Genomic DNA, 10172 nt, shown 5'->3' on the forward strand with positions numbered 1-10172 from the left:
GCATAAGAATGCCAGTGAAGGAACCGGCTAGCCAGCAGCATTTCTCCATGGTTTCTGCTTCAAGTTCCTGGGGCTGGAGAGATGGCTCAGTGGTTAAGAGCACTGACTGCTCTTCCAGAGGACCCGGGTTCAATTCCCAGCACCCACATGGCAGCTCACAACTGTCTGAAGATCCAGTTCCAGGGGATCTGACACTTCACACCAATGCACATAAAAAATAAAAAAAAAAAGTTTGGGTTGGGGATTTAGCTCAGTGGTAGAGCGCTTGCCTAGCAAGCACAAGGTCCTGGGTTCGGTCCTCAGCTTCATTAAAAAAAAAAAAAAAAAAAAAAAAGAATTCTTGCTCTATTTCCCTCAATGATGGACTGTAACCTAAAAAATGAAACAAGCACTTTCCTTCCTTGAGTTGCTTTTTGTCAGGTGTTTTTAATCACAGCATCAGGAGATAAAACAAGAATACCAATGCAGACAATTCATTCGTGAGCAGGATCAAATAGATTGTGCCGCACCATACCGCACGGTCAGTTCCACCAACTATAGCTTCGTGTGCTGAAGAATTCACACCACAACAATGACATTTCTCACCAATGGAGATAAAAAAAAACATTGGTAGCTGTTTCATTCTGATTCATATAGTCCAATATTTGAGCTTTTTCTCCCTGGAAGATACAGTGATAAAATACTGTCTGCAAATAATACCTGACATAATATAAATATAAATTATATATATATATATATTTATATATGCTATCAGGTGTTCTTTTTAATAGCATAGTTTGAACACGACTCTCTATGAAGACTTCTATATGAGTATTTGTATTTAATAGCTACTCCAGAGTTATTTGTCATTGACATTTCCACTGGTGTCTGCTCACACAAACTTCTTTGCAAATGAATCTCGATCTAAAACAAAAAAATAGCAAGCAGCTTTATAACAATAAACTTTTTATAAATCTGTCTCTGTATTTCTTTGTCTGTCAGTCTGTCTGTCTGTCTCTCTGTCTCTCTCTCTTGTTTTTAGACAGGTCTCATGTATCCCTGGCTGAGATCCAGCTCACTGCACAGTTAAGGACAACCTTGAACTTTGGATCCTCCTGTCTCTACCTCCTGAATACTGGGTTTGTATGTATGCTTCATTATGCCTGGTTTATGCAGTCATGGGAATTCAACCATGGGCTTTGTAAATACTAGGCAAACTTTGTACCAACAAAACCTCTGGGATTCTCACCTAATGAAGCGTGTTTCTAGTTAGATGCATTTGAATGATACCTGATGCTTATAAAGTATTCAATAAATGATTTTTAAATGAGTATAAATGAATGAAAAAAATGAATTTGAAAATAGAGGGAATCTAATTAAATGTCCTACTTTTTATAATAAATTATAGGATTAGACAATTTCAGTTGCTCTAATATACCATGATAAAAACCATATGAAACTAGCATCACATGGAATAAGGAAAAGATGAATGCTTTCTTTCTCAGATCTTGCGCAAACAAGATGCTAACTTTTAGCACTTTTATTTCACATAATATTAGAAGTCTTGGCCACAGCAATTAGGCAAGAGAAATAAAGAGTATCCAAATGAAAAAGAACGAAGCCAAATCGTCACTGTTTGCAGATGGCAGGTTCTTAATTAGAGAAAGCTCCAGATTCCACCACAAAACTAATACTAATAAATTAACTCAGCAAAGGTTAAATACATTAATGAGCATAAAATATAAACAATTCTATATGCCAGCTGAGAATTATTTGAAAAAGTCACTTATATTAACTACAAAAGGAAAACTTAATCCAACATATAAAATATCTTCACAATGAAAACTATAAAATATTTGTGAAAGATATAAAAAGGCATTAATAATGAAAATATATTCTTTACTTATGAGTTGAAAAATTAATATTATTAGATTGTCCATATACCTCAAAGTAATCTACAGATTCTAGGCACTTCTATCAAAATAACAATGACATTATTTATAGAGACTAAAAAAATATCTAAATTTTATTTTCTAAAATGTGACCTTGACTAGTCAAGGCATTTGTGAACAGAAAGGGCAAAGCAGTGTACATTACATTGCCTGACTTCAATATCCACAACACAGCTATTGTTCAAACAGGGCAGTCATGCTGTAAGAGAGGAGGTATAGATCAATAGAACACATGTCAGACTTCATACATCAGGGCACATGGGAAGTTAGAAGTGAAAAGTGGCCTCAACTAGAGAATCCTTGAGAAATAAGAGTGGACATAGAGCCACCGAATGATCCGGCAATCGCACTACTGAATGTGAAGCCGAAGGAAGCGAAAGTATGTGCAAGAAATGTCTGCGTTCCCAGTTTAACAACTGCAGCCCTGTGCAGATAACCAAGAAATAGGAATGAGCTCTCTATTACCAGGTGAGTAGGTGTAATCCCAAAGGATTATATGCCTCACCAGACATTGGCATAAACCAAAGGAATACTCCAGCCATAGAAAGATGAGCACCTCTGCTGTCACAGCCGTACATGGCTGTGGAGGACGCTAGGTTAAAGGATTATCCAGTCGTGGAGAGTCAGGCCATGTGACTACTCAAACGTGGACTCTAAAAACATTGATCTTAAGGAAGCTGAGACATTAAGTGGGGGTTGCCAGAGGCTCAGGACTATAAAGAGGAAGGTAGACAGTTGGTCGCTGGGTTCTAGGTTAGATGGAAGACAATTCAAGTGTGTTGTTGTGTGGTAGGGATGACTGTGGGTGATACAGACGGCATGTCTTGAAAAAGCCAGGAGAAAGGATTTTGAATGTTTTATCATAAAGATGCAATGAGGAGACAGATGTGCTTATTTTGATTTGAACATCTTAACAATATGTACACATAGAAATACGGTGTAGTACCCAATATGTATATGTTAATAAGTAAATTAAAATACTTTAAAAGATATCCGGACAGGTTTCAAGTCATTCTTGAATCTAGTAAGGACAGGGAGGTGGACCAATGTGTTGAGGCTGGTGGGTAATAGGAAATGTACAGGGAGTTGCGGAGGACTTGCTACACATACCATACTGGCCTATTGCTTCCACAGATGCTGGCCTAGCTAAATCCCAGGAGCCCCAGCAGGAAGATGCACTAATGCTATTATACTGGGGCAAATATATGGGTTCCAAGAATTAGGCTGTTGCTCAGGGCTATGCAGCTCCATGGTACATGAATTTGAATATTTATTTATTTATTATGTATACAATATTCTGTCTCTGTGTGACCAGAAGAGGGCAGCAGACCTCATTACCGATGGTTGTGAGCCACCATGTGGTTGCCGGGAATTGAACTCATGACCTTTTGGAAGAGCAGTCAATGCTCTTAACCACTGAGCCACCTCTCCAGCCCCCCGGTACATGAACTTGAACTTGTTTATTGTTAGTGGTCTTGAGACAGCGGTCCTTTCTGGATCTCAGTATTGTTTTGTTGAAAAACCATAGAATTGGCTAGCCGCTAGGTGAGGTCCTCTTGGAGAAGGGGTGAACAAGCACTATTACATGAAGACTTCATTTATCAGGGAAGCATGGTGATTTGAGAATGTGGAGCCATTCAAGGACATGTGTTCCAAAGCGGTTCATTTCACTGGTGCATCCTTGCCTTATTTATTTATTCAAAATTTATTTGGCATTTTCTACATACCATGAACTCAGGTTTCTGAGACGCAGTGTGTGGGCCTGGGAGCCTTTCTGGTGCTCTGGTCTGTTTGATTTGGCTCTCCAACATAAAACCTGTTTACACATTGATGCCTGTGTCTACTTACTCAAGTTTAGATGGGAGTTTGTCTCTACATCTGCAGCCAGGGGATTTCCACTCAGTGGGAGAAGTTGAAAGGAGAGAGGGAAGAATTCAAGGCGGTGATTTGTTTTCCATTTCTGTAGAAGAAACCACTCCATATTTTCCTCAGGCTATGGTGGTTTGCAGAGCTGTCTCTCGTTCCAAAAAGCCAGTGGCCACAGTGAAAAGCAAGCTAATGGACACGTACTACCTGGGAACAGCCACTGAGATAGCTAACCTTCCTGTGTTACTGCAAGGTGGCCTTGGAATACCAGGTGGGAGAGACCAGCTTTCCGGTTCATTTTCCTCACCGTATGCACTTAGATGACATATTAAGTTAGGTTAAAAGTTAACCAGTTGCCTAGGAAGAGAAGAGAATGGTAATGGCGGAGTGTTCGCGTGTGTTTGTTGTGAGTATCGTGTCAGCAGTAACGGACCCGGAAAATCACACTTCTCAGGAACCCAGATCTCATGAAATATTTTTAGGAAGGCTGAGTCTGGTTTCGCCCAGGAAGCAATGCTCCTTTAAATTTCACATGAAACAGCTCCCTCTGGGATGTTGTTAACAGGCAGGTCTGGGCAGTCAGTCTAGAGTTGGCCCGAGAAGACACTGGCACCAAAGCTCCCAAACGAGGTCCATGTTTCTGGTCCATGAACTGTTCTTCTCATGGCGCAGATGTAAAGCTGAGAATACCACTCCTTAGTTCAGGGCAATTCACCAAACATTCTGTTATCAACACAAACACATTCACGTGCACACACAAGTATTCCTGGTGTGTGAACCTCAGGATGTGGGCGTCTTCACCAAATCATCTTTATTTCTTCTTCCCATCATTTTAAAAACATGTACACTAATCATCACGTGGTGCTGGGTGGAAATCTCTCCAGACACTATGCTTTTCTCTCCATCCTTAAGTAATAGACCCTCCTACTGTCAATTAAGATCATGAACTCAAGAACCCATTCACTAATTAGACTGCAGGCCTAAGACATTAACCAAGCTCTGATCTTAATTTAATATGGAAAGCTCACGTGGCCCAGCCTGGGCCTCTTTTCCCTGCAAGTGGCCCTGGAAAGGGACTCTCATTAGCTTTCTCAATTTGTCCTTCTTGGATTCTTTTATTTAAAGTAGATTGTCTTCCTTCTGGGGCTGTTTTGGGAATCTAGGTCATTTCCTTCCCTGAGGACCTCCTTCCTGCCTTTGCTCACTGCTGCCTGGAAGAGCTATTACAGTTCTAGGAGGACCCTTGCCCCTCCTGATTGGGGTCCTAGGAGTCTGACTTGACCTCATCATCTGCTGCTGCCCTCTGGGACCACACTGATGTTTGCTGTGCTCTCTGCTTCTCTTCTGGTGCCCAGGAAACATGGTGACGGTGATGTGTTTTACTCTGGAAAACTCTGAAAGTGTAGGTGGAGCTTCCCCGAGAGCAGTTATGCAACCATCCCCCAGCTGCGGGATTTTATGGGCTGAATGAAGGTAGCAAGCAGATTCAGAATCTCAACAGTGCAGCATCAGCGTCTCCAAATGAGCCTGTTAGCATCCTCTGTAGAGTGGGGTGGTGGGAGGCGATGAACAAGGCAGCCATTGTCCCTGAGTGTCTCTTCAGAGACGGCCTTCTTCCTTAAACTTTTCATGTTCTCAAGGTGGATCAGAGGGGTCAGAAGGTATAGGTTATATTCTCCAATTTTTTCTCTGGCATTATTTATGTGGCTGGATTTTGCTTCCTTTTAAATATTACTTAGCAGTCTCTTATATACAACAATTATAACAATAGCCTAAGCATAACAAGTCTAATATCATCAAGCATGATACATTTCCTGTTTTACAAGTAAAAAAAATGTGGTAAAATTAATTAAGTTAAATGCAAAAGGTTAAGTAAAAAGTTCTGGTTATGAGTCTAGTGAGGAGAGGGGCTCTTAAGTCTCCCTGTAGCTGAGGTGCCGCTTGCTGCTAATTGCTGCTGGTGGAGTGAGAGTCAGTTTTCTTCGGAGATGTAGTTTGTGATAGCCTAGCAATGCTCCAGCCAGTGGCTGTATACTTAAGTACACTTTGGCAACACTAAAGCACTCAGTGGGAGTGAAAACTATGGTAGGGATAAGGGAGGGGCTTAAGGATATGGAGGAAGAGAGAGGGGCGGTAGATGTGATCAAAACACATTATATGCAGCTATGAAATTCTTATTAAAAATACTGTGACAAAATGTGTGGCGTAAATAACTTAGAAGAGAAAAGGTTTGTTCTGGCTTATGGATTTAAGAGTTTCAGTTTTAGGGCCGGGCGGTGGTGGCGCACGCCTTTAATCCCAGCACTCAGGAGGCAGAGGCAGGTGGATCTCTGTGAGTTTGAGGCCAGCCTAGTCTACAAGAGCTAGTTCCAGGGCCGGCTCCAAAAGCTACAGAGAAACCCAGTCTCAAAAAAACAAAGACAAAAAAAAAAAAAGACCCCAAGCAGTTCTAGAGGATTCCATTGCTTTCAGAGTTCATGTTGTGGAAGGCACAGTAGAGGAAGCAAAAAAAAGCTGTTTGCTATTTGGCAGCCAGGAAGCAGGCCACCCCACAGTGGCCCACTTTCTCCAAACTGGTTTGCTTCCTGGTAGCCCCTTCAGCAGGGCTGGCCAATGATGAAGTTAGTGCCGTATGATCCCACCCCCTTTCAGAAGTTCAACCATCAGAGGAGTAAGTCTTAGATAGAAAGCCCAGCAACTTCCAAATACCTGGCGGTCCTCTAGTGACAGATTCAGAGGGGGATGCCTAACAGCAAGCAACATATCAGCACTGCAGAGTGGAAGTTTGGGGTAACACTTTTGTCCAGGTGTTACCTGTTATTGCCTCGAAAGGTAGACGCTTGGGTTGCATTTCTTAAAGTTGTTGTCGTGGAACAGTATGTTAGAGGGCTGGTTAGAATCAGTCTTGAAGGCCATTGGGGATGGAGCCTCCCACCCCCCGTAATCAGCACCCTGTAAAATCAGGAACAGGACCTCATGGCTACTCAAAGATTGGGAGCTTACTTGTATCGCTGCCACTGGGTGGAGACATGACTTTGTGAACTTCCAAAACTACTGGAAGTTTACAATCTAGCAGCACACTTTCTGGTAAAAAAAAAAAAAAAAAACCAAATCCATATTATTGTACCCATTCTTAGCAGTTAATCCAAATAGACCTGTCAGTCACTTGAACAGGAGAATGCTGTTTCGTACAGTTTTAGAAAACATTGCAGTTTGCTTACTCATGGAGTTTGGCACAACTGTTTCTCAGGCTGCTACCTACCTTTACCAGTCAGAATGCTTTCTTATTATTCTGTGATAAGCTCTGTCTGTCTTCTGTACTCCCTGGATCTTGTCTGAATTTTTTTTGATGAAGAGCACAGACTGTTAAACTGAGGGGAGGCTAGCGTCTTAGATTTTTGCATCACTCAACATGCGTGCAGGCCTCATGGGAAGTCTGTAATATTTCCAATCTATTAACAGGATGCATATTCTAAGCAATCCTGCAACAGTAAATTGTTTTATATTAGATTTTCCATCTCCTCTCATCCCAAACACTATTCCTTGGCTATTTCTTAGAATTCACTCTTGGGGGAGACATCTTATTTAGGACTAAATGTTCCAAGATAGTTCACTCTGCATTGTCCAGTTGTGGGTCTCTATATTGGTTCCCATCTACCGCAGGAAAAAGCTTCTCAGATGATGGACCATTGAGGCACTGATTATGAATATAGCAGAATTTAATTAGGAGTAATTTTATTGCTGTATTCCTTTAGTGGAACAGTAGTGTTTGGTTTTCTCCTAGGTTCATGGCCTCGCTAGTCTCATGCTCTTGAGCATCTCAGCAGTGTAAGGCCTGGACTCTAAGCAGATGGTGGTTGGTTACTCCCACAATGTTTGTACCACTATTGCAGCAGTGTGTCATGCAGGTCACCACTGTACGTCAAAGGGTTTGAATCTGGATTTGTGTTCACCTTTCTCCTCTGATAGCATGCTGAGAACCTTCTAGTACCATAGACACCGGTCAGTAGGGGTGAAGGCTCCAGGTCAACTCCCTCCCCTCAGGACTCCTTGAGCCTTACAGAAAAGAAGTCTGAATGAGCCAGTGGGGATGGAAGACACAAAGGAAACAAGGCCTTCTAGACAGAGCAGGCCTGATGTACGTGTGAACGCAACACTGAGGTAGCTTGCACGGGGCCTGCACAGATTTAAGCCAGATGGGATCCCAGTACTGAGGGAGGAAACAGATCCCCATCCCCAAGCACAAGCTCTCTTCAATAGACAACCTTTTGCAAAGGAAAGTTTAGTTTTCTTCAGGAGAGTTGCAAACCACACTAAGGGCAGGCCCCCTGCCCAACAGTCAATGACCAGTACAAACTCACTGGTGGTTTGGGAGGGTGTTTGTCTCATAATTTTTGTCTGGTCATTCTTAAACCTTATAAGTCTTTCGTTTATATATTATGGTTTCTGAGTTGGTCTTTTTATGAGATTTCTGTATTGTGAGAGTGTGTCTCTGTGTCTATATGTCTTTCTTGTACTTTTTCCTTGGTTCGTTTTTTCTTTCCTGTTTGTTTTGTCCCGTTCTGGTGGTTTTTTATTGTTGCCTGTTTGTTTTCCAGTAAGAGAGAGAGAGAAAGAAAGAATGTGGGTTTGGATGGGTCTGTGGTTCAAAAACCATTATCACAATATGCCATATGAAAAGATTCTATATTCAATAAAAATTAAAATTATAAATAAAGAAAAGAATCACTTTGGGGAGTTTGTCATGGAAAAACTGAAGAAGTCAAAGATAAGTGCAAGTACATTTATTCATTATGCTTTTTTCTTTTGCTTGGTTATGAGGTGTTTTTAGTTTTTGGTCACATTTTCCTTAACCTGGTTGATTTTCTTCTCATGTACAAGTCACCTAATTGAGGAGCACACCCACTTACAATAGTACCAAGGTTAGCAAAGCACCAATGCATTACACATGCATGCACACAATGTAAAGCCCAGAGTAGTATTTTCATCTCTGCCTGCCCATTAGGATCTCCGAGGAAGCTTTTAAACGTCTGAAGACTCCAGCGTACCCAGGCCAATTACATCAAAATCTCTGGGGTAAGATTTAAGCATGAAGATCCAAGGTTGCGGTTGAAGCTTATCACACTTTATGTGACAAATGATCTAGTTTAAAGCACCTCTTTAAAAAGAGATCAAATGAGTTACCAGGAAAAGGTTCAGTCTGAAATAAAAGGGTAAGATGTGCAAGATTTTCTAAAAAAAAAAACAACAAACAAACCATGAAATGTACTCTTTGCAGATCATCACAATTGTCTAGGATAATTGATATTCCATGATTGATGATGACCTTTTATGAAAGCCCCATGTCTTTACCTGGCTCCTATCTGTCAGTTTTATATTTTTCCTTTACACTCCACTGAAAATGATGAAATCAGATCACTACAGTTATGTTAATGGCTGTAATATGCACCTCGTTGGCACGGGAATGGAACAACATATTTTCATAAGTTCTGAATTACTCAACTCATTGACCAGAAATGTGTTATGGCAGAATGCCGCATGTCTGAGAGACACACTGATGACATCTTAAAGACGAAAAGCAGCAACACCTGCAGAAACCTAGACAGGATGACAGCGCTGAACGTCCTTAAACGATCGTCAATGCACTGCATGAAGGCGCAGATTATATTCGGGCTCTGACGATTACCTCTAGGAGCAAAGTAAATTGACAATGGGCTTTGCTTCCTCTCAGCTCACAGTTCTTTGTCACTTTGAATATTGAGCATAATTCTGCCAAACAAAACAAAAGCGAAAGCACACGGCTGTAAAAGTCACAGTACTCTAATCATGTGATTTCATAAGAGCAAGCCTGCAGTAAATGCCCCATTGGGGTTTCTTTCCTCTGTCTTCAGGCGCACGTGTGTTTCTTTGCTCTCTCGTTTTTTGTTGCTTGGGTCTCAGCACTGTTGGTTTGAGGTTTTCGTTCACAGCGGAGAACACAGTGCTGAGAGTTACCATGCAGTAAACAACTTCCAAGGTATATCTGTATTAGAAATAGAAAGGGTTTACGTATTTTCTCCCAGTGACTGGGGTAGAAGTCTTGAAGATGAAAAGGACAGAGAGAATTAATTACTTGCTGGAATACTGAAGTGAGGGCAATGATGGAAGACCACTTCCTGGCCTGTAAAGGGGAAGAGAGCTCAGGGGCAAAGCGTCACAGCACTTCTTCTGTTTACAGTGGAGAAATTAAAAACCAATCTTAGGTATAGCATTTGATCAGAAATTCATTTGTAAATTTTATAAGTATGAACTCCATTTTGTGACGCCTATAGAAAAAGAATTCCTTTCAACTGTACTTTGATGAGCCAGATCTTTGTGAAGGTTGTCTCCAGTTGA

This window comes from Microtus pennsylvanicus, chromosome 19 (assembly GCF_037038515.1).
Source record: "Microtus pennsylvanicus isolate mMicPen1 chromosome 19, mMicPen1.hap1, whole genome shotgun sequence".
Lineage (NCBI taxonomy): Eukaryota > Metazoa > Chordata > Mammalia > Rodentia > Cricetidae > Microtus > Microtus pennsylvanicus.